Source organism: Larus michahellis, chromosome 1 (genome assembly GCF_964199755.1).
Source record: "Larus michahellis chromosome 1, bLarMic1.1, whole genome shotgun sequence".
NCBI lineage: Eukaryota > Metazoa > Chordata > Aves > Charadriiformes > Laridae > Larus > Larus michahellis.
The window spans coordinates 136,621,323-136,646,345 of record NC_133896.1 but is presented as its reverse complement, the minus strand read 5'-3'; the positions used below and the strand labels follow the sequence as shown (position 1 = coordinate 136,646,345).

General features: G+C 40.0%; 1 long non-coding RNA gene across 3 annotated transcripts; it reads left to right on the top strand.

Moving 5' to 3' along the window:
* The first annotated feature begins 1,509 nt into the window (after positions 1–1,509).
* LOC141750284 (uncharacterized) lies at positions 1,510–25,023 on the top strand. Of its 3 annotated transcripts, none has more exons than XR_012589629.1 (4): positions 1,527–1,641; positions 5,098–5,170; positions 16,794–16,926; positions 20,372–25,023. It is a non-coding gene; the product is annotated as an uncharacterized LOC141750284 (long non-coding RNA). The 3 variants fall into 3 exon arrangements; XR_012589630.1 differs by lacking the exon at positions 5,098–5,170 and adding an exon at positions 13,598–13,657 and having other exon boundaries at positions 1,562–1,641; XR_012589628.1 differs by lacking the exon at positions 5,098–5,170 and having other exon boundaries at positions 1,510–1,641.

Here is a 25,023-nt window from a genome sequence, read left to right as displayed (position 1 = left end):
TGTTGAGGAACTTTAAGCAAGTATATGTAAATGTCTTTTATGACATGATAAATGAATTGCATAAAGCATCTGTGATCAGTGTAAGTCTTAATTAACCTTAACTAATTTGGATCACAGTTAGCCTTTACCCTTCTGCAGAGCAGAGCAGAGACTCGACATTCTGTGATGGGACAGCCCTTATGCTGAGAGTTGCAAAGGCTGTGCTTCCCAGGAGCAAGGCATTGAGATGGCAGCGCCCTGGTTTCAACAAGCCGGCCACTTGTATAGGGCAGGCTTGATTTCTTCCTCCAGTAAGAGTCAAGGACATAGACATCACCTCCAGGACAACTGGGAACTCAGGTGAGACAGAAGGGCATTTCTCCTCCCTCCTGCAGGACACCGTGACTATGATGCCTGTTGCAGTTCGTGGCTGAATACCACAGTCTATTCCTGAGAAAGCGCTTTGCGCATTTGCCAGGCAGATGGTGACTGCTACAGTTAAGAGTGATGATTCCAGTTAGGCTATTTCCACAGATGTTTGTGGGCAATGTGAAATATGTTGTACTTTTCATGAGATTTTTCTATTACCCAGTAAAAACTGCCTTAACTGGGTGCAGGGTGAGAACAGAAATATCTCTTTCAAAGGTTTTAAAGGCTCATCTGCTGTATGGTTCTAGAAAAAACCTATCACTGAGAAATTTCATGTTGGAGCTAGGATGAGGAACATCTGTATTTAGACTCTGTATTTTGAAGTAATTTCTTATGATTTTGTATGAAGTGTTTGCGTTAGTGAAGGGCTGTCCATCACTAACACATTGCTGCACCTTTAACATCCAGGATTTATAGCTTCCTTTGCTACTTTTTATGCCACCAGTGGGACTGCACATATTCTGTGGCATGCCTTCAATTAATTAGTCCTTATCCATCCTATTTGGGGACAGACAGAAGAACTTAATATATTATTACTAACTAATGATCAATTTCTACTTTCTGATGATTAAATTTTCAAAAGTAATTTGAAATATAGATTGTACGTCCTTCACAGGGAGACATCATCAGATGGACTTCATTAATTAATCAGCAACATTCAGTGCATAGCTTGGCTGTGTAGGTGCTAGAGTAACATAACCGTTATTTGAAGTTGTTTTTCATATTTTTCATTGTTTCATAGGAAAATGGCCCAGGGCATATTTTCTCTGTGATGTTAGCTCCATTTATGTCTCAAATTCCATACAGAAGGAAAATGCCTTAACCTTAATGTGTGTTTGTACTTCTGTGTTGAACTGTTAATCTGAATCGCCCAAACTGATCTTGCCTCAAGTTAGTATGGCTTTTTAGACTGTGTGGATGTGGACTGTATCCTTGTTGGTGGTGCAAGTCATGTGTTGGTTTCCCGTAATTCCTCCCTTCCCCATACAACAAGAGAGACAGTCAATTTCTACCAGAATTCATTCTTGGAAAAGAAAAAGTTGTGTCTTATCTTATTGCAGCAAAGTAGGTTGTGTGTTATCACTTTAGAAATGCTTGTGCCCGATGCAGCCACTGGTAGTGCCTTTTATGGGCTCAGCTCTCTGCGTGCTGTCCTGCAGTGCAAAAACGACAAGCTGACTCTTGCAGTGAAGACCAGCTCCCTACTTTATGCTTCCTCTCATGAGTGAAAAAGTAAGGAACCAAACTAGCTCGCTCGCTTGCTTGCTTCTTTCCTTCCTCCCTTCCTCCCTTCCTCCCTTCCTTCCCCGCTTCTTTCATCCCTCCCTCCCTCCGTTCCTTCCTTCCTCCCTCCCTCCCTCCCACTTTCCCTCCCTTCCTCCCTCCCTTCCTTCCCTTCCTCCTTTCCCTGTGAGGCTGGAGTAGGCATCCGTACTGTGGTCTCTGTGTTTGGAGGAGCCCAGGGCTGCTACAGCAGAGCTGCCTTGCAGAGGGTGAGGCGTGAAGGCAGCACAGAGTAAGGTCAGACACTTGTGTGTGCGGTCAAAAGAAAGGGCTGAGCTTTACACTATAAAGCATCGTCTCAGATGTTTCATCCCCATGGTCCTTCAGCGTGGAGGACCAGGACCTCAAACTGGCACTGGAATGATGGCTGAAGTTCACACCACGAAAGTCTTTGTTGTTTTGCGAGGGTTCTGTTGCCGCAGAATGGTTCAGGGCCATTTCTAGGGAAGCGGTTAGGTAAAGCTCTCTCCTGCCCCTGAAATTCCACTTGCTGGCGGGGAACCTCTGCACCTGGCCGTGAAATTCGTACTGCTGATTTTTCATCGTGTACTGTTGTTGAAAGTCAGATTGTTAGGGGCAAAAATTAATATGAACAGAAACATACTGACTAAACAAAAAGCTTGGAATTAGAAGATGCGAGTTTTAGCCCTGGCTCTAGAGTACTTATAATCAAATAAATAAGTTACTTGGTGACAGTGATAAAGACAGCCTCATGGAGATGGCAGAGATCACACTGACAGAAAAGACTAGCATCATGCGTAACCCCAAGAGGGAAGAGTGAATGTCATGATGAGATGTGTGCTGCAGAGAACAGTTTTTAAACCCTGGAAACGACTGCTTCTTAAAGCAGTCACTGGAACAAGACCAGGAGAAACAAGTCTTGAATTATCCTGATCCAGGACTGAATTCAGAATGTTACTGCTAAATAGCCACAAAACAATAATTATCACAATACACTCAGATTTAGCCCTTTTCCCACAATAACGCAGGACTACATAAAGATCAATAAACTACTTTCAAGAGATGAAAAGGAACAGGCAAAAGAAAAAAAATCATATGTGGCATGACATGGAGATTGCCTAAATATAATATATTGGAACCTCAGAATAAATATAGTTCATTTATGGAGAAAGAAAACTTGGAAAAGAACTCCAGAGAAGTCTTCAAAATTAAACATCAGAGTAAGGGGGATTACTAGGAGTTAAAAGGCCTAAAATGAATATCACATTCAAATGGAAAAAGAACATAAACAAGTTAAATGTAAAATTAATAAGGCAGGAAAAACAAAAGACTTTGGGGAACAATTTTCTAAAGGCATAAAAATTAAAAATATACTTATTTGTCAAACATATTAGGAAGCCTGCCAGAAAGACTGTGGGGCCAATAGATGATCATGGTTTAATAGGGGTTCTCACAGGGCAAAAATGCAGAAAAATTAAACCAATTCTTTTCAGTGAGCGTCATCACCAGGAAGACATTGAAACCAGAGGGCTTTGTGTTACGTGGTTCTTAGTTTAAAACAGACTTTCTCAAACAAAGGTGTCAAAAGAATAAGATTTAGAAGAAATAGATGCAGACAAATTACCAGACCCAGGTCCTATTTACTTGGGAGCCCTAAGGGAACATAAATATGCAAATGAAAACTTTCAGCTATGCTATGGGGTCTATTGATAAGATCAGTTGTGGTACTCCATGAGAGTGAAATGGCAAATATAAATTTACCTTTTAAAAAGCATTTAAGTGGAATGTGGAATTCAGAAGGCTTAAGACAATCAATAAATTTATTAGTGTGTGAACTATTAGAAGCCATCCTAGGACTAATAGACACAAGGGTAAGTACAATATAATGAGGAAGAAACAACACAGCTTTTGAAAGGGGATTAAGTACCTTGCAAATCTATTAGAGTTGTTTGATCATCACTGAATATACAGAAATGATCCAGTGGATACTCTGACAAAAAGCTTTTGACAAGGTCCTTTGCTGAAGGCTCTTACAGAAATTAAGCTGTGGTAGGTCCTCTGCATATTAATAACTGTTTAAAAGGTAGGAAATGGAAAATAGGAATAAATGATCAAGGGAGGAAGGCAACAATGGAATTCCTTAGGCATCTGTGCTGATGTCTTTACTGTTAAATATACTAATAAATTATATACATTATATAATTAAAGTGTTTGTGTGTCTGCATGTATAATATACATGTATGTGTACTCATATCTATATTTTAATCGACAGATGACAACACGACACAAAATTTGTATTCTCTATCTGCATATACAAAGTAAAGCACACAGGAAAACCTATCCTAGCTATACACCCACAGTGAGAAGGTCTAAATCAGCATTACATTACCATGCAAGACAGAGAGCTCCAAATCACTGGAAATTGTTCCGTAAACACATTGGCTTGGTGCTCAAGACTGTTCAAAAAAAGCAGACAGAACATTAGGAACCATTAGGGGGGAAAAAAGGAATGTTTACTGTTATGACTTTTATGTCACTGTGAATAATCATAGTTCATCTACACCTGAGTACGTTTGTGGAGGGCTGAGCATCACTCCCTGCATTTAAACAAAAGTGTAATGTAATTATAAAAGCATTATATCTCTCTCTCTCGACAGATATGTACTGTATGTGTGATTTATATAAGGTGGAAAGGATGGCTAGGGTACAGAGCAGCTCCTATACAAGGAGACATTAAATAGCCATGTATGCTTCAGGTAGGAAGGGAGAGGGTTGAGAGAACAGAGATGTCATCAGGCAGCAAGTTTCAGACAGGCATTTTTTCATTCAGGGCAGAATTAGCCTTAGAACTCACTGGTATTTGTGGGGGCCAAAAATATGGGTGGGTCCAAATAGCGACTGTGAAACGGGTATACGGAAAAATGTCAATTGGAAGCTGTGGCTACGGCCTCTGGCTGAGAAAAGGCAAAAGCATGGTCCCAGAGCAGTATAATTCCATTGACTAGCACTGCTATGGTCTTGCCCCATCCAAAATCAGGTGTCCATCTGCCCCTGCCACACAACCCTGTTGTGCTGGCATCAGCATACACCTGATGCTGTGAGGAGCTGTTTCAGGTCTCTGAAATGAAGGACAATTAATCTCTTAGTTGTAGGGTTACTTTTTTGTCATCTTTGTGCTGGTATATGTCAATGCCAGGACAGAGTGGCGAGCAGGACTACGTTGTTGGGGAGCAGGGTGGTGTTCTGGTTTATATCGTCTTAGTCTGCCGTATAACTGCACCCTGAGCTGGGAGAAGGACGTGGAGGAAGTCACTCTGTCTGTTCTTACGCTTCTTGCCTAGGCACTTTGCACAGGCTGTTATCACCAGCAGGCTGGATGGGGTTCAGTTCGGCTTGCTTATGTTCTTATGGCTTGTGTCACGTTTGTTGGTACGTCTCTGTTAGGTTTACCTTCTGAGGAGGCGAGTCAGACTTTTCGCATCTTGGAGAGATAGCTGCAAGGCTTCCTCGAGCACAGGTAAATTAATTCTAGGACAGGCTTTCTTTTTTCAGGTAGTACTTTTGCCTCATCTAGGTTAACTGGGGCCAGAAGTGACAGAAACCTGAAGGTGCTCTTACGTTCTTGTCTAAATATAAGGCTATACACTGCAGTGTTACCTTTCATGGCCCTGGTTCTATTAAGGGTGAGATAACACGTTTTGGGTCAGATCTGGCTGGTCTTGGCAGTCATGTCTCCAAACTGTTACTTCATATCTTGGATCCTCTCTCCCCTGAGAGCGCCGTTCCTGCTTGCTTTGTCCCTGAGTGGGACACAACAGACCTGCATGAGTCTGCTCAGGAGCAGAACCTATCTTACCTAAACCAAGCTCCAGGCTCCAAAGGCATGCGCCAAGCAGGCAATGGTGGATCCAGCCTTACTTATCGCCTCATTTGTGTCCCAAAAGAGTGTAATCTTACAGAGAACACCCAGCAGGTAGATATGATTTGTAGGAGCATTGATGGCTAATTGGTGGCTTATGATAAATGCATTTGGGAAGAAACCACACACTTTACATACAGGTATATCTTCAATTAAAAAAAAAAAGGTGTGAATGCATCGAAGAGCTGCTTGTTGCAAACTATTCTCTCATCTCTTCTGAGAGCCAGGAAAATTCAGAAACCCTCTGCAATTTCTAGCTTGCAAAATTAAATAAATAAATAAAAGTGTTAATTGAAAAGACAGTTAACAGTAACTGTCTTGGTATCATTTAAGTATTGTGATCTTCTTAGAAAGGCTGACATCTCTGAGAGGAAACACTGCTGCTTTGCATGAAATATAGTGGTTTAACACCAACATCAGCACTCTATCTGTGTTAGAGCCAAAATATTAATTTCCCAACCTTTGGAATATCACAATCTTGCATCATTATGTAGTATTCAATGCAATAAGGATCAGCTTTTCAATAATAGACAAGTTTTAAACAGACTGAGAGAGGAAACGAGTGTTTGCACAGACCACTAGATTTGTCTGAAACCATGTGCACCTATTTCTGGTCCTTTGTTTCCGTAAATAATGGATTGACAGCTTCATGGTTTCCAGAGGATCCATGGTACATATAAATGTCAGACAAATAAATTCCAGCATTCCATTTCTTTTTCATGAGTAGCTCAGTGTAAGGTTTTTATGGTTCTAAATAAAACTCATAATTTAATTTGCCTGGTGCTTTAAATGAGTCTGAGGGTACTGTGACAAAAAAGGGGAAAAAAAGGAAAAAAAAGTTGAGTCTCATAATCCCTCCTGAACAATTACGGTTGCTGCATGTTTAACAGAAGGTTTCCTGAGTAAGACACGTTTATTTGGTGGAAATATTTAGCTGATTTCTATTATTTACTGGACCTTCTACCAAGCCCAAGTGACTGCTTTAATACAGGAATGTATTTTTTCTGACTGCTGAGTGTGGAGAGATAAGGACGCTAAGCTTGAATGTTGCTCCCAGAACAGAAGCCAGGTTATAAGGCACGCTAGGATGAAGGATAAAGCAGGAACCAAGATAACATCATCTTGTCATCGTGCACTAGTAATCTTCGGGAAGTAGTTTTCTCTTTCTGATCTACTCCCCCCAACTGCTTTCCAGTGGAGGTGTGGACTCCAAGTTGACAGCGAAAGTCTGAATGAAAACAGACGTGTTTTCCTTATCTTTCCTGGAATCCTTTGAAGGGAAATATGGATTAGTGATAGCCAGTGCGCTTGAGGTACTTCTTCATACTTTTTAAATACTAATTTTTAATGATTAAATAAGATGGCTGGCTTTCTATGGAACCTCCTGGCAAGTGGGGAGAGGGATGTGGGAGCCTGTTCAGGGAAGAAGACAGCAGGGCTGGCAGGTCACTGGCCAGGGCCGGGCTCCCTCAGGGAGGCCAACGCAGTGGAGATGTGGAACGAGCAGACAGATCTCAGAAATAACGGAAACTTTCTGGGGACCGAGGGCCTGTGCAGTGGTCGGGGCACCTCAGAGAGTCACTGAGTTTGCTGAAACTTGTCCTATAAACAGAGATACCACGGACAGGGAGAGACTGGATTGTAAACTTTCATTTGCACTCAGAGATAGTGGCTTTAGGGTTTTTTTCTGTTAAAAAAATCACATTTCTGCTCTAACAAAATGCAGCCTTTTTTTTTTTCTTTTTTTTTTTTTTCTTCTCCTAGCTGAAAAGTCTTTTCACCCGTTTTGGGGAGCTCACTTTAAGGAGATGATCTACATAGATCCTCCTCAGAGCTCTAGCTGACTTGGAGGTCCTTCACATACTCATCTTGGCATGTTACAAATCGCTGTGCTAGCTGGCATTACTAGTTACATCTCATAGTTAACACACAGGTCTAGTAGTTACAACTGATTAGTGAACACTAGAAAGGAGACATGCAAGGTTATGAAATCCAGTTGCAATCCATGGGTTTGGGTGGTTCCATGCAGTGCAGGATCTATGAGTGCTTGGAAGAATTGGGCCTGTACAAAGCAGAAGAATTGTTTCAAATCCTGTGAGAGAGGCAGGGTTTTAGTAGGGAATCATGATCCTAGGAGTCTCCTTCCTTTTTTGGGAAATGTTTGCTCTGAGCACATCCTTAATGCAGAGAACTCATGGCATGTTCTGCAAATGGCCACAGAGAGAAGGTCTCTTGTTTTCTTCTTTGCCTCTTCATGTACCCAAAAAAGGAAGTTTTGGGACGGAGTAAGGCTAATGGTGAGATATTGCCATGCTTCTTGTAGACCAAGAGTTCAGAAGTGAAGCCCTCTCTGTGAAATTCAGAAAGGACATTTAGAAAAGGAAACTAACCAACTTTTTATGTACACACAGAAATGTTCCACAGAGCAAAACTGGCTATGCACCATCTGCTTTTGATTTTTGGACAAAACTCTCAGTACTGCCTAGCATTCCTAAACCCAGGCCCTCTGAGACTTCACTTATAAAAGCAAATAAAACTAACTTTCAGTGTGAAACATCCTCTCCTTTATAAATTATTTGTAGCCCAACACATTTCCATGAAGACTAAAAATGGGTCTTCTCCCCATGTCTCAAAATGAGCTCCAGTGCTACCCACAATAAAGTTTGTGATGACACCATCTTTGGCATTCTGGCATATTGCTCATGTAACAAAGGCACAGCTTATTTCTAGTAAATTTATTATAGAGATTCTTTTATTACTGCTGGCAGCACTTTCATCTGAGTTGTATCAGTGGACAAACATCTACAAGTACCTCTTATGTGGTGAGAGGAACAAGAGCCATCTAACATGTCTGTGAGCCTTAAGACAGACGTGACCAAAGTCGGAAACTGTAGCTTAGAGTTAAAGGAAAATATTGTCTAAGAACTTTCTAAAAGCTGACACCAGTGAACTAGAGTGGTGTTTGCCATCCTGTCTTGTGCAGCGCTGATTGATTCACTAACAGATACTAGACCTGCACGAGTTGCTCGGTGTGGATTAAACACATAAGTTAAAGGAAGTTTTGAATCTGGGGCCTCTTACAATTCTGTCAAGGTTGAGTTGGTGACAGTAATAGCTGGGTGGTTTTGGCATTTTCTGTATCCTCTTTTAAACAATACCTTTATTATAAATATTTTATATAACACATAACATAAAAATAATGGGTACTTTGTCTCCAGTACTTAGCAATGATGGCTCTCCAAGAGAGACAGGTGAATATTAGCCTCCTGCTAATGAGAAGGTGGCTGCTTTCAGAACATACCTTGTACTTCCTATCTTTTCTCTCTCTTTTTATTGTATTATCTTATTAATCAGATGCATGTTTTGCATGATTCCCAAAGTCATTACTGATTTGCATTTTGTATTTTCTTTGTCTCTGGAGTTTAGGGTTCTTGGGCTAAAGTTTGATGTACTAAGCATTTGCAGGAATAAACAAAGACAAAAGCAAAATTGATGTAACAGTAGCTGAGTAAAAAAACCCCGCTATCCAGGAGGTAACTCAGAACTTCAATGCATTAAAATTGAGAGCTTTCCAAGTGAGAGGTAGAAACCTAACCCAACTTTGGTGCACAAGTTTATATAAATTAATACAGTATTTTAAAGAAGTGATAACAAGTTTAAGAAAGAGGTTTTGGTAACTCTGGAAATAATTTATATGGGGGTTGTGGAAGAAATGGATATAGAGGTAGCACAGGAAGTGTGAGGGTGATAGACCACAATCAAAGCATAAGAAAAAAGTGTATCCAACCAAAAAATACCTAACTATTGTGGAACTCACTATGAATGCTATCAGTATAAGAAATGCCGTTTAATACTCTTGGTAAATACTAAACTAACATTGCATTAGGTGCTGACAGAAGAAATGGGTAAAAAAGCGTCTGTTATCTTTTCTGGAGAATCTCCTGCAATGAACTATTGAAAAATTCTTAAGCATTTGTGGGTTTTTTGCTGTGGAAGTATGTGTCAGCTGAATTTGTGCTAAGACTTGAAGGTTTATGCTGACCCATAAAGCATACTCCGATCCGATTAAAAAGAAAAGTTAAATAGACTTCAATTGTCTAGTGAGGGATGAAGAGGAAAATAGGGTTTTCCCTTTTTCCAGTTTTCTATTCAGATTGAAAACTGTCTTCACACGCTAAAGACATTAGTGTGATTGTACCAAAATGTTTACAAAGCCAACTTCTCCCTAGCACCCTGAACTATAACTTACTTATCCCAAAAGGGATAGTGGAAATCTAAAGAATTATGTGATGGCACAGCACAGAAAATGGATGCTGTCTAGACTACGTTGTCCTCAGTTGGAGAAAAACTAGAGTTGGTGTTTTCCTCTATTATGGCCATAGGAAAGGAAGCAAAACCATCCAGAGATGCTCAGAGGTCTGTAAACAGATGTTTTCAATGGTGGTTCAGGCCTGGACCTTTGGAAAGATACTTGAGCCATAACATGAAGAATCAAGACCAAAGCTGAGAAATGTTGAAAGCTGGACTAATTTTCACCTCCTTGTTGTAATTTCATGGAGACGATGTTTCAGTGACATGTTGAATAATCACCCAAACTCACAGGCTATTGGACAACCTAAAGGAGACCTTAGCGGTCAGGCTACAGAGATTCAAAGGTGCTACATGCATGTTTTACAAACTGCTAGATGACTGTGTGTTAATAAAGCCATCAAAATGCTATTATTATTATTGTTGATGTTATTTGTAGAGACCACATAATGTGCTACTTTGTGTCAGGTAGCTGCTGTTGAAGAGCGATTTCAGAAAGATTATGCCCCGAAGGTACATTTAACAGCAATGCAGTGTATTATATCCCCTAAAAATAATACAGGGAAGACCAAAATTAAGGCAAGTAGAGCAGGATGTGATTGCTGTGTAGAAAGCGCTCTGCAGAGCAAGGGCTCACACAATGCCAACCCTTCCCAAGGCAAACTTTATTACTGCAAGTGGTGTCTCTCAGGGAGCAGAGTGGTGAATAGCAGCTGAGGCTGGTGAGGGTGAGATTCTTGCTGGTGCTTTGCAGGATCAAGCCTCAGGCTTGTGGCGGTGTTGTGAGCTGCAGCGTCTCAGATCACTGCTGGGGGCTACTGTCACATTGCTGTACAGGGTGCCGCCGCTGGGCGGGTGGGGTGGAGGGGGTGAAATCCTTCCGTTTAATAAGCTTGTTTGACATCAGCGATTATCAGCTGCCCGCTGTCTGTGAAGCGTTTCCTCTCCGTCGGCAGCTGGGGTGGTGCTTTCCCGGCTTGCTGCAGTGCCATGATTAGATTGCTGTCTCCAGCCCAGCTAGCGCTGAGATGCTGCAGGCTGAATGATAACTATGGTAGACAGAAAGGGTTATTCCTAAAGTGCTCCCGAGAGTCTTGTTGATTTATTTATTTATTTCCCCTCTCACTGGTCGCTGGTAGGAGGCTTATAACGGGTGCAGCTTCAACAATCACTCTAGGTCAAGCTGCATTAGCCCTAGTGCTAACCTTCTAAAAGATTCAGATTTATGAATTCAATTATGGGAGTTTACAGCCTGCTTAGCTTTGTTGTTGCTGTTATTATTGTTATTTATTCCTGTCTGTGTTTAGCTGCACTCCAACCCATTTCAGGGCAATTAGGGAGTTTGCCTTTGATAATGTTTAGGCTGAACAATATGATAACAGGACTGCAACATAAACCTTTCCTTCTGTCCTTCCCCCACCTGACAGCTGCTGGTGTGAGCCTATGGGCCCTGCATGTTTCGGTATCCTTATTTTTTAGCAGCTTTGGCTGGATTATATAACTTTATTCTTTTTTTTTTTCAAATAATTCTGACACTAAACAGCAAAGAAAGCATTTGTTTTATCTAATTGTTATGTTGAAGTTATAAAACAGATCTTGCCAGAAACAAGATAAGAACCTCTACACTTATTCTTTTGAAATACTGTGGTTTGTTTCCCCTTCCAAACTCATAATTTGGTGGCTTAGGACTGACTCATGATTTTCATACGCTTGGGACTGGCAAGAGAGACTATGTCTGTACAAAGGGCAGAGAAACAGATAATCAGATTTGCGATGTGTGCAGAAAAAGTCTGTAACATTTAAGATCTTTAGCAAAATACCCCAGGAGTCCAAGCAAGTTACAGTAAGCAAATTATCGTGGAACAAATTATCTGATATCTAATTGAATTTCCTGCCATGGCTCCCATCAATCTTGTCTGCTGAAGACTACCTGTAGTGTGTTCTGCACTCGATAACAATTACAGCTGGTGATTAATTGTCAGACATAAAGCAGCTGAAAGAGTATATATGGAGGCGTATTATAGACAATATTGCTAGGTTTTTCTTGTTGCGGGTCTGAATGTTACCAAACAGTCGTGTAAACTATTAGTGTTCAAGTCAAAGAACATTTTTAATCTGTCAGGAAAGCCACATTAAGGAAATTTAGGTAATGACGGCCTACTGTTAGGGGAAGGAAGCAGTTGGGGTTTTTTCAGTTTTTCATATATTTATATGGCATAAACCTTTTCCTCCCCTTGGCCCCCCTTTCCATTATGAGTATTTGTAAATTGCCACTCTGATGTTTTCTAACTCACTGAGATCTGTTCTTGATGACGTCTCCTGCCTTCTTGGTCAAAATACTCTATAGCTACCTAATGAAATTCACTGTGTACTCAGTTCCAACTTTGTGTGAGTTAGTTCAGAGAAAACTAGGACTGCACCTAAATTTCTCTCCCAAATTAGAAACAGTGGGTTGAAATTGAAAGGTTAGAGGTACATTGTCCTTCCCTTTTGCAATTTTTCATCCTTTTTTAATTTTGAATAAGAGGATAACAACAAATCCAAAGAACAAACTGGCTAAACCTTTTCTGTGTTCCCTTCCATATTCATCTATAACCCCGTGAATTATGAACCATCTGATGAGAGATTATTTTCTTCTGAGATCTCCTTGGTGGAATCACGCAACTTGGATACGTCAGACCAATATGCTGACTAACACGAGACAAGACTTAGTAGGATGGACAATCACATACTAATGTGCCTGAACAACTCTGAGATAGAAGGTGATTCACCTATTGCAATCCTGGAGAGCTGGCAGCTAGGATATAACCATCTGCTTCTTTTTGCATAGAGAAGCACAAAAGTTCAGAGGATTTCTTGGGCAAAGCTTTTCTTTAGTCTTATGGAACTAAACACTTAATGGATGAAACACAGTGGAGAGAAAGGCAATTTAGGATAGGCGAAATACCACATACCATTTTTCTGAAAAGATGTGTAGAGTTCATAGAAGAATTGTACTCATTTTTAGCCGTTTTGGTAAATAAAACATGAGAGAATGGAAAGAAAGACGGTTTGGAGTGTTTCACTAAATAAGCAGCGAAAAGTTTATGGGAGTATATAGTCATAAGTTGCATCCTCTCTTCAACCCGAGTTTCCCTAGTTCTCTATGGTAACGTGAAGGTGGCAGTATTGTTGACACAGGCATTTGGTAGTTTTGAGCAGCTACACACCAAAGAGCCTCAAGCAAAATTAACATCACTGTTTAAGTGCTTCATCTTCCTTGAGAAATCAGCTCCATTTACAGAAAAGCAGAGTCCTTTCTCTTTGGTATGGTTGTAATGCAGGGGCTGGTGGAGTTCCATGGTTTCACCCTACAGATTCTGTTGTTAATATTTATTTAGATTTACTTTCGATTGAATAGTTGTTCAGCAATAGCTCTCTGAAGCAGAATGAAAACAATCTTCTCACAGTTCTCGGAGAGCACTGTTTTTACATATGGCAATCAGCTTGCACCAATTATTTGAAAATGTCCCTATTTTCAGAACCAGTATGGTTAAAACAGTGTGATTACCACGACCGTCAGCACTGCTAACAAGCAATGACTCCAGTATCTCCAGCATACCAGTCCTTGCACTGTAAGTTGTAGATCAAGTTTAGCTAAGGTTCGTCTGATACAATATATTACAAGTCCAAGAGAGTACACTTTCAAATGCAGTCTTGTGTTTCATTTACAATCAGCTCCCAGACCTCAGGAGATTCAACTGCACGTCAGTTACCTCTGCTGGATCTCCATTGCAGGTTTGTTGTTTTTTTATCTTGAAGCACAATTTAGGTGAAACGTCTTAGGTAAAACACCTTAAAAAAAAATTTAAAAAATTGTTCCTGAACAGCTGTTAGAAACAAAGAGTGAGTTTGGGAACTAGTACCAGTTGCATAAGATATCTCTTCAACAAAAGATAAGTCATTATCTTCCTACTAAATCAAAATTCAGTATTATTCCTTGCAAGACATTATTTCCTTAAGATGTTTCTTCATTTTTAAGGCTGACATATCTTGACACGATGGCAGCTGATGATAGGATTAAGAAGGACTAGTCAAGACAGCCTAACATTTGAATAAAGCTTTGACAGGGAGCCTGTCCCCCCTGCATGCTGATATTGCACAAGCCATGTTCTTGCATATTATGTTACGAAATAGCATTTTTATTACATTTCTGATAAATATAACAATAAAAGACAGGCTAGGTATTATTTAGTGCTTCTTCTTAGCAGCTGCTCTTCACGGGGTTTCAGCTGAAACATGTTCATCCTGCTGGTAGGGAAGCAGGCCCTGTTTCTGCATGGGGGAGATCACAGTTTCAGCCTGCTGCCTTCCAGAAATAGCAGGGAAATTCGTCAAGGTTTTCTGTACATTCTCTCCTTTTCTCCTACAGACAAACCCATGCAGTCTTCTAAGGGTAGTGAGAGATGCCAAAATGAACAGGGTGACGTAATGGTCTGTGATGCTGGGGTGAGGTGGGACTGACTTCCCATCTCCTTACGGCAGCACGCCGTCTGCTTCTGACATGGTAGACCTGTAAACCGAGCCCAGTCACCATCGTATGGTCAAACACCACACCATCTGTAGGGTATCTGGTGACACACAGGCGGCCAGTTGTAAAGGATATCAAGATCTCTGCTGTCTTACAGGAGAAATGACCGAAAATAGAGTATGTTTGTTCCTAGGTAAGTATGTTTGTTCCTAGGTACACGGCACAGGGGACACTGAACGGAGACGGTGAAGGCTCTGAAAATATGAAGATTATATCTCCTATTGGAAAATATCTCCTCACAGGACTATTTGGAATTCCACCTGTGGGAGATATAGTTTCAAGCATGAAACTACCTGTGTGCAGAAAATTAAGTCTATGTCAAAGATAAGCTAGGAAATATTGTGCTTGTGTGTGTAGTACAGGATGATATTTTCTGTGGGTTTACTTTCAAGGGTATTTTACTGCAAAATAAAATGCGGGTTTGTTTTTGTTGGTTTTTTTTTCCCTTTTTTTTTTTTAAATTGGGATTAGTTAAATGATGAGGCAATGATGTATTAACAGTATCAGACTGGCTTACTTATCTTAATTTCTGCTGAGATCTAATTACACACTCCCCTGTTGGACTTTGCTTGAGTGAAGAATTTTCTTGTGTGCTGTTATGTACAGGGAGTTGTGGTTAAGTGTCAAGTAGAACCTAAATCAAAGTAATAATCAGGCTTTTTTCTACCTAGTTCTCTGGGTTAGGAAGAGACTCTGATTTCAGTAAATGTAAGAGGCTAAACCTTGGGGACCTTGTGTGGTCTTCCTCAAAATCTCATGTGGAATGCATTCCTCTGCTCCATGTGTATGTCAAAATGTGTGGGGACAGGTAGCATTGCCCAGCACGGTGGCTCCTCAATAAGTACTGTGCAAGGTAGTGAATTTGAACAGGGTGGGCTTGCACTGACTGAAGGTCAAGTGAGGTTAGGAACATGCAAGCCCTAGTTTTCTTGCTGCCCCTAAACTCATGGACTTCATTAACACAATGCAATCAGGGTGAGGGGCCTTCTCTTCTAGGAACCTCAATTTAAGTGGGAGCATCACATAGAGGTGTTACTGGACTTGAAGCAAGAGGTAGTTTGAATGTCCGAGAGCTTCAGGAATATCTGAAGTTAATGTCAGGCTGCCACTTACCTGAGAGGCCAGTGTTTCTCCTCCCTAAGCATTATCACAGGCAGTTAAAACAGAACTCCACAGTATATCATTGTAAGGGGGGAGTAAGGGATACGGATCCTCAGCTGTTATCCAACCCGAGGTGAGGTGAGAATCCTATGTACGACATAAGCAAGGTCTGAGGTATGAAGATGTGAAGTGCTCAGGACACTGCCCCAAAAATTTACTGCAACATCTTAGCATTTGCATTGCTTTCTAAAATGCCTTTGTGTATTTTTTCGAAGTTATCATTAGAAGATGCAAATTTTATATAGATTTAACTATAAAGCATATTGTCATTTATTATTTGAATTATCATAATAGCAGATGTTTTCCATGCTGTGGTGGCAGTGCAGATTTTATGTCCTTAACACATACCAAGGTGGCCATAAATATTTGTACAGCTATACTGTTGTTCCTATGCAGCTGAGGAATCCAAAGACTAAATTTATTCTTCATTATCAATGGAGACTGTATTTGTAATAGTTCACAGCTAAATTAGTGGGCCAAACAGTAGCCGTATGCAGCGCTGGGTTGTTTGCTGGGTTGTGGATTACTTTAGAAACAATTTATGAAAGACAGATGATTTATCCAACAGCGGATGACAAGTGCAGACTTACCAGCTTACTTCTAAAATATTTATCAAATATACCTGTGGTGAAGGTATGTTCTCAAAGAACCAACTCCTTCTGTAATTATAGGATTTACGCTTCTATTTGCAGCTTGGTATTTTGGCTCTGCTAAATTTGCCCATGGTTTAATGTTGCCACCATTCACCATAATATCTGAGCAATTTTCAGACAATAAAAGACAATGATAAATTCCTGAAAACGGGAACATTTGTAGGTTGTTGCATTACAAATAGGAACTTGCTTTACTTTAAATTACTCCTCAGTAGCCTTTTAGATGAAATTCCTAAATCCTCAAGGATCCACGTGCTGAAGGCTCAGAGCCGTTGACTAGGAGGGCTGGTTAGAGTTCCTGTCCCTGTTTGACTCAAGAAGTTTGTTTTTCCTTTGCTGGTAGGGGTTAAACATTTGCAAAATGAAATGATGTAGATGTCATTTGAGATATGTTTAAAAGATTTTCCAGTAAAAAGATTATGAGTGAGCTTACTGATGGTAAGACTCTAGGTTTGTCTAACTTCTCTGGAAGTTCTGTTTGCAAACAGCTGTAAAGTTTAGTCCTGACCTCTCAATGCTTTCATTTTAGGTTCAGCATGAACCCTGACAAGCCTAAGTGATTTGAGGTTTGCAGCTGCAACAGTGCACCAAAAAAACCCCCTAACTGAACTTCGTGAGAATGTTATCCTGCAACAAATCACACACAGAATGATGAGATATATGTAAGTAACCAAGACACCAATAAAAAAAAAAAAATTACTGCTGCCAGAATATTGTTTTCAAATGTTTGTGTGCAAGCTGGGAGGCAAAGAAACAGGTCTCAAATGACAAGAGTTTTTTTCCTACCACTATTCTGGAATAGAAAATAACGAAAACTAAACAAAAAACCAAACCCCCTGTATTGAATAAGACTAAAGTTCCTGTCAAAGAAGTGCTATTCAGAAATCAGAAAGGAAAGAAAATCCATCTGGAAGAGCTGTGCTGTAAAAGACGTGTTTGTAAGCAGAATTTTCAGGGTAAGTTCATACTTGTGTGTGTTTTTAAGGTAGAATATAGAACAGAAATCTGCAGCACCAGGAAGCTATAATGCTTTCTTACCCATATTGTAGTTGTGTTAAAAGTCTGAGTCAGAAGTTGTTGCAAACCTGAAAGTTAAGGCTACTTCCTGTCCTGAAGAAATTTGGCAGGTTAGAAATTATTTTAAGATTAGATAAAAGACATGGTCTTTTATTGAATGTTTCCAGCTTCAGGAGAATATTTTGAATGCTTCTTAGGTATATTAAGACCAACACAACTAAAAGTACAGGAAAGTATGGGATGTCTTTGCTTTCCCGTTACATTTGGGGTTACATCTGCACAGTGTCTCAGGTATAACTGTGCATTGTGTAAACTGCATTTCTTAAAAGTACATCAGCGAGTCAGTATTGAACTGCTTCCCATTGACCACAAAATCCACTAAGTTTCATCTAGCTAAGAAAGGATGTCTGCTTCCTTGACAAAGACATTTCTTGTTTGCATGAGGCATCGCTTTTAGCCTCTTAATCTTTAGGTGACTCTTGGGAGGCAAAGTGGTGTTCTGCATCAATAACCCTTCACATTAAATATCTATGAAGAGTGGTTCTCTGTACCTGAGGTGTTTGTTCCTGCTACAAATACTCTTTAGCTTTTCTGTCCTTGACTCAAATCTCAAGGTCCTTCAGTTGGCCCTCTGCTCATCTTTGCCCAGATGTAGATGTTACGGTTAACATTTCCAAAATTATGGTTCTGTAATAGGGCTTTCATGGAGGTGTGTGTGGGGATGGTGCTTGACTTCATGTTGCCCTCTGACAGTAAGCTCAGGTTTGGTGGATGTGCGATCGAGCCATGCTATAAATGAAAGTGCCGAACTCCTGCATGGGGTTTTTCAAGAGGCATGCTGTGCTACTTAGCAGTGCGAAGTGGAGGCACAACCGTGACCCACCACCTGCACTTGGGGAACAAGATGGTAAATGGGGGCTGCTCAAAGAGCAGTAAGGTCAGGTGGAGTGTAGAAGGGTTGCTAGAGAACCAAGAAAATCCGTGATGATTCTAAAGTTTCCCCTATTGCTCTTGGTGCTTATGGCATGCTTATGGCTCCCCTCGGGGTACTTCAGAGGCTAGACAGCAGGGGAAATAAAGGAGATCAATCACCAAGTTACTTTGGAAGGCATTACACCGGGTCAGCATATGCAAAGGCCATATGTCTGAAGGAGTTTCTGAAGGCCTTCTGCAGTTCTAGGAAGAAGCCAGATGCTTTCCCATATCTGTACAAAAGCTACCATGATATATCTTCCTTTCTTAAGATAGCTACATTCTAGTTACCTTCCATTTTAAGAGAACTTGCCTCCACAGTTTTATTCTGGTCTGTTCATATGATAGCTTATGTGAATGACGCTTTCTTCCCATCTCCCTGCCATGACGCCATCACTTTTCTCATTCTCTCTCTTTGTGTCTTGAAAGAGTATTGGTCTTCAATTCTCTGCCTGTAAAAAACAACTTTATTTGATTTTTGTCTCCAGGGTCTAACAAAGAAGTACTAGTACTACCACAGCAAATGCAGATTATTATTAGCTATAATAACAACATCTAGGTGTTCACATCCATTAAGTGCTACAAGAATAAAATAAAGGCAAAAAATTGTTTTAATGCATTAAAAAAACCAGTGTACAATAATATTTGTTCCTTTTGCTTACTACACTTTTGATGCTATCCACATTCATGGAAAGGCACTGTCTTGGATCCATTAGATCATGAGCAAAATTTCTGGTTAATTGAGGAGATCTAAGTTTTCACTTATCACTCATCCCAAACAGTCAAAAAAGGAAATGTAGTGGAAGTGGGAGAAACAGGATTAAAATACATACATATTTTCATTTAAGCTTGTAATCAAATGCAAGGTTTTGGTCATGAGTGTTTGGATTGGAATACCAATGAAAGGAGCACTTTTGCTTTAGATCCTTTACTGGACATTGATGCTCGTTAACTAAAAGTCCAACATGGGGAATGTGTTACAAAAGAAGCCTATTCAAATAAATCATCTACAATGGCATACTTCACAATAGGTACTAACAGTATAATGTCACATGTTCAGGAATGTGCAAAGTTATTAGAACAATAGAAGGAAAACATTCAAGGGAATGATGTACAGTCTGTGGACGAGAGATAAAAATAGAACAGCCTTTAACTGGATGTACTTCTTATACATTCCAGTGATGATAATACCTTCATTTAATAGTCAGATGATCTACAATGCTGTACATCTTTAATTTATTACTTACGCATTCCTCAATGCCTTGTTACTTACTCCATTATAAATAATTAGACAAGCAACACTAATGAAGAGTTAAGTAAATTGATTATGCGTAGAAATATTTCATTTTGTTGGATGAAAAATGATTCACAAGCAAAAGAGTGATGAACTGGTTGGCTGTGAGCTTCATGGTCCTAGTCACATCGCCCCTAAAACTGTTGAAGAGCACCCCTTGTGGAAAAAAGTTCTTCTACTTCTGTGTCTAAGCCTGCTATATCATCTGGGATTTAGATGCTATTTCTCCCACTTTTTTGGCATGGGAATTGTTTACAGTGATTCACATGAATGTGAAGTTATTTGGAAGCTTTAATTTTATTTGAGGTTTTTTCTTACACAAGTGAATGAAAAGTGTTTTTTTTTTCTTTGAAGGCTGGTGCAAATATCTTGTGTAATTCCAGTCAGTGTAGCTTCCTTACTAAGCATCAAAGTATTCTTTTGCAGAGACATTTGAGGAGGAAAAGGTAGTATTTATTTAAGTTTGCACGGGTTGTTCTAGAACTACAGTTTAGATGCCATCCAGTGTACCTATTAAAGAAAACAGTTCATGCTATTTTACACTCATGCAAGTCCACAGAATCCATCTGTACACTACCCTGAGAAGATCATTTCAGCTGAAGAAGAATACGAAGACTTTCTGAGTCAGACTTCGGGAATAGTGCAAGGCACACATAGAGAATGGCTTAAGTGGCAAAACATATACATTTATTTAACCATTTCATTAGGGAGACACCTAAAAAGTTTCATAAATGCACGCGCACACACACAAAGGCATTTCTGTCGTATTTATATTGCATACTGTCATGAAAAGAAACAATTTGTGTGTCCTTATTCTTTCCTAGGGCTGTGTCCTTGAATCTTTGTTGTACATCAGCTTCTCTCCACGCAAACCCACCACAAAGAAAGGTGCTGAGACAACACCACTAACTTCCCTTACCAACATTCCACTTGGGTTGCAAAGCACTGTGACGTTTGAGACCGTGTGATGCTGGGTGAGGTACAGGCACATAAAAAATAACAGTCTTGCATTCTAATTAGCAGAAGCTATGAGTGGTGAGGATGACAAGAAAAGGATGAAAGAGCAACACATGTAAAGGATGATGTAGTGAGCAACTGAGTGGTTCCAAATAATTTCCTGGGCTGTGGGAAGTTTTGCAGTTGACTGCTGTTTGATTGGTACTAATAAGTATTACAGCAAAACAACCTGAAGAAACAATCCTAGAACAAATTGAAGAAAGAAGAGCTAATAGGTAGAGGACAATTATCCACGATATGCAAAGGAATATTTTATTATGCTACTATCTCCTTGAAAATTGATTGTGCTAAATAAGTTATTGGTTGAAAAATAATGACAGATAGCAATGAATGCTCATACTAAGTACACGCAGGATGGAAGCAGGCCTTAGCAGTTTTGTGTGTCGAGCCTTCGGATCTTCCATGTGACTTGTCAGGAGAGACCCCTAAGAAAATAGTTACTGCTCATGGTAAGGTAGTTGGGGAGCATCAACCAATATGGGAAAATCTCTCACTAGTTAAGCAAATTATAGACAATGCTGCTCCAGTATCTTCTATTCTTTCAAGCTGAGGACTTCACAGCACAGGCAATAACAGATGTTCTTGATCTGTAATTTGACAGTCAACATCACAAGACTACACATCACTTCCACACCAATCCATCTGTTGAGACAAGAATTTGTGCTTCCCGTGGTGCACTGCCTCTGCCATAAGTGACTTCAGGAAATTTCAAACTTCATTTTGAGCCAGACTCAAATCAAAGGGTGGATCAGACCTCCCTGGAGGAGGGCTGAAAAGAAGATCCTGTGCTTAACTTTCTTGTGTAATTTTAAGGTTGCTTACCTGCCACCAAAGACTGTACACATCAATAAGTATTTTTGGTCTTAAAGGATGATATGATTCTTGTGTCCAGTCCTGGAAGCAAGAAGAGGCCAACAAATATATAAAAAATATAGAGACCTCCATGCTAAGTAATCTACAGAATGAATAGGACTGACAATGAGGCAACAGAAGTTGCCTTAAGGATGCTGGCAATGCCTAGGGAAGGAATCTGGATCCTCACTTATGGCATGAGCCTTGTCCATCAAGAGCTTTTTGGAACAGATCCAACCTGGAAGAAAGGTGATTACCATGAAGAAAAGATTCTCCCAGACTGATCCAAAATCAGGCAAGACTGTCATTTTGAGCTTTCTCACAGACAGGAATTATTATAAATAGAAGAATGGCCCAAATTGCAATAAGGACAATTCTGTTTTCATTTTGGTTTGGTTTGTTGGGTTTTTTTTGGGCTTGGTTTTTTTTAGTATATATTAGATTTGCAAGGCCTTCAGTTCAAGTCCCAATATACATTTATGGTGAAATACTGTCTCAAGTACTCAAACCTAGTATGTAGGATGTTAAGGAGGAATTATTTGTGGCCTTTCTTTTGGTCTGTTCCAAGAAGTACTTAGATTATCATTCCTCTGTGCTTGACATAACCTCATGAAAGTATTTGACAGATACTTCCAAACATAAATTTTATCCCATGTTCTAACAACTACATAAGTATTATACTGGTAAAACCGCCATTGACTTCTACGGGAGCAATGAAATTCTGTGTTTTGAGGAAATCTCAGCTTCAGAATCATATTCATGTGGATTAGAATTTTAAACTCCCAATGACTCATTAAATGCAAAAATCAAACCTTCTCAGAAGCTTTTGAGTTTTTTAGACTCATAGCATGTGCACATATGCTTATGGGGGTGAGCCAAATGCTCTAACTTTTGAATATTTGGAACGATCTTACCCTTGAACTATGGAAAATTTTGACATTTAATTTTCACGTTGTTTGAGAAAAAAATAAAGAGGGAAAAGTAAACAGAAACAGAAAAGGAGTATTAGATTTGTCGTGCTGTGTGAAATGCGTGTATGTGCCTAGAATTTTGTGCTGAAAGCATTTGCAAAACCACTGGGGAAATTTCTGTCAGTGACTTTATGCACTTACAGCCTCTTGGAGGCACACAAAGAGCACTGTCACTTAGCAGAAATGTCATGCTTGGTATTCACCAAATACTATTTTACTGTCAACTATAGCTCAGTTTGGTTTATTTATTTTTCTGAAGAAGCCTGGAAAAACTTTCTGTTGGGAATGCATGAGTATGAGAAAGTTTAGTATTGTTAAAGTCAGCCATTTTTGAGTTATATGGAAGTGTATACAGTGTACTGGTATCTTAATTAGTGTAATGTGAGTCGGGGCAGTTGCTGACCTCTGCCAGCAATTCACAGGTGAAACATTTTAGCTGTTTGTCACCCAAAAGACAGGTCAGCCAAGGTAAATCAATTTCATTCTACTCATCTGCAAGCATCCTCCTTTGAAATGACTCTTTCCTCCTGCTCGAGACACATTTTAACCTCATCTATATTTTTTGATTCCTTTGCTAAGTTTTATAGGCGTATTCCCAGATCTGTGTGCCACATGCCACTTATTTTCTCAGCCCTAGAACTGGCAAATAAAGTACAAGCTGAGTCATCATTTCCCTAGGGCCTTAAACAGCTGAAAAAAATGCCTGACCCTTGGTTTTCGGTCTTTTATTTTCCAAAGAACGTGTGGATATTTGAAGGAAAACAGGCTGCCTTCTAGCTGATTCACTGCTTCCTTGCAAGGAATCTGTTTCCAGCACCACCTACCTGCTGAGGAGTCCTCCCAGACATCTTTGGGCTGGGAATCCCACTGTGTGCCTTTGCTCCCCAGTGGCAACCCCGGTCAGCAGATGGCTGAGCGAACCCGGGCGCTGCTGAACAACAAGTGGCTTGTTGGTACGTTAGAGCAGCTCATATGTGGGTGACGGGTCCCAGGTGACAACCTGCAGTTGCAGCTGCCAAAGATTCTCCATCAGGTTCCTTTTGTCTTTGTGCCTGTGGATGGCTCAACTCCTCCCAGTGCAAATGGTCCTCCTTTTTCTCACAAAGAAAGTTCTGTCACTTCTCCCCTTGTTGCTCTTCTTCTTTTCTCTCACTTTCTCATTCTACTTCTTCCTTCTGAAACCTGTGGGTTTTTATACTCTTTTCTAGCTTTTTTCTTCTTTTTTCTATTTTTTTGTTCTGGAAAATATAGGCTTAGATTCTTCGTTGTTTGTTCTTCTCTTCCTCCATGTCGTAGCACCCCTTTCTGATACAAAATGTCACTGTTTATTTTCCGTCTCCCTTTTCTCTCACATGCACGCATTTCGCTAGGTATTTATTGCTTCTTTCCAGGATTTCATGCCCGCAGAATCAGCTTAATGTTCAGGTCCAGAATAGAGAGCATTTAATGACCTTGCATGCTGCTGTGCAAAACCAGATCGCAGATGCTGGTGTAAGATGTTAGCAAAAGTGACTGAATGCTATAACTTCTTTGGTCACCTCAGGCAAGTCATCTCTCTGCTTTGTTTCATCTCTAAAATGGCTCTAATGATATTTAATGCCTTTTTGATTTATGGATGGAAAACTCGATGCACAATCTGTTGTTGTTGTTGTTATTATTATTATTAATTATCTCCACAGCCTAATTGGACCCTTTAGCTCCTTCCAGTTAAATTACTATCTCAAGATCCTAAAAGTACATATAAGATTATAAATAAAGAGCAATTTGTTGTTGTGAGGCCTACCTTTCACAAGTCTAATGCTTAAAGGGAAGACTACCTTTCTGAGATGTTGCTTTTAAGGCACATAGTTAATATTCAGAGGTCAGCTATGAAACCTCCTAGTTGGTCAGACAAGTTTTTGTTCTGAGAAGGTTTTTTCTAAGTAGTTAGGAAACAACAAAACACATACAAGATACTTGGAATAATAACGCTGACTGAATTCTTTCTGGTATGGTGGTAGTTTGTTTCTCTTTCTAATCCGATGAGATAGAGAGCTGTACCCGAGAGGAATGACCTAGATACAGACTCCAACTGACAAACATTTTTTAAGGGAAAGGAGATCCTGTTCCATGTCAGTGATGGGCATTGAACTGCACTGAAGAACTGAGGGTGTAGTTTGTACAGCAGAGCTAATGAGTTAGACCCCCTCTTGGTCTCTTGGTTTCGCGAATCTTACATTCTTGAATGCACACCTTCAAAGAAGCTATTAAAGGTGGCTTCTGTCTGGATTATTCTACAGGAGCTGTGTATTTGAATGCCCTTAATCTGCAGACTAATCAGACCTGTGTTACACATATGCCAGGTGAATTGTTCAACCAGTAGGTCACTACCCACTAGGAAGGGAGTCGCCATCGCTTTCAGAAGTCTCCTGAAATGGACACTTAAAGCACCTCAGCTCACACTATTATTTTCAGCTCGGCATCTGAGTTGCATAGAAGCACGTCTTAAGGCTGCAAACATGTATCCTTGTCCAGGAGATGGATAGATTTTCATAGAACTCCATCGGTTAGGATTTTTGTCTGAATCCTGGTTTGATCTTAATTTTTAGGTATCTTTCCCCACTCCCTGTGTAACATGTTTAGGTGTCTAGTTTTAT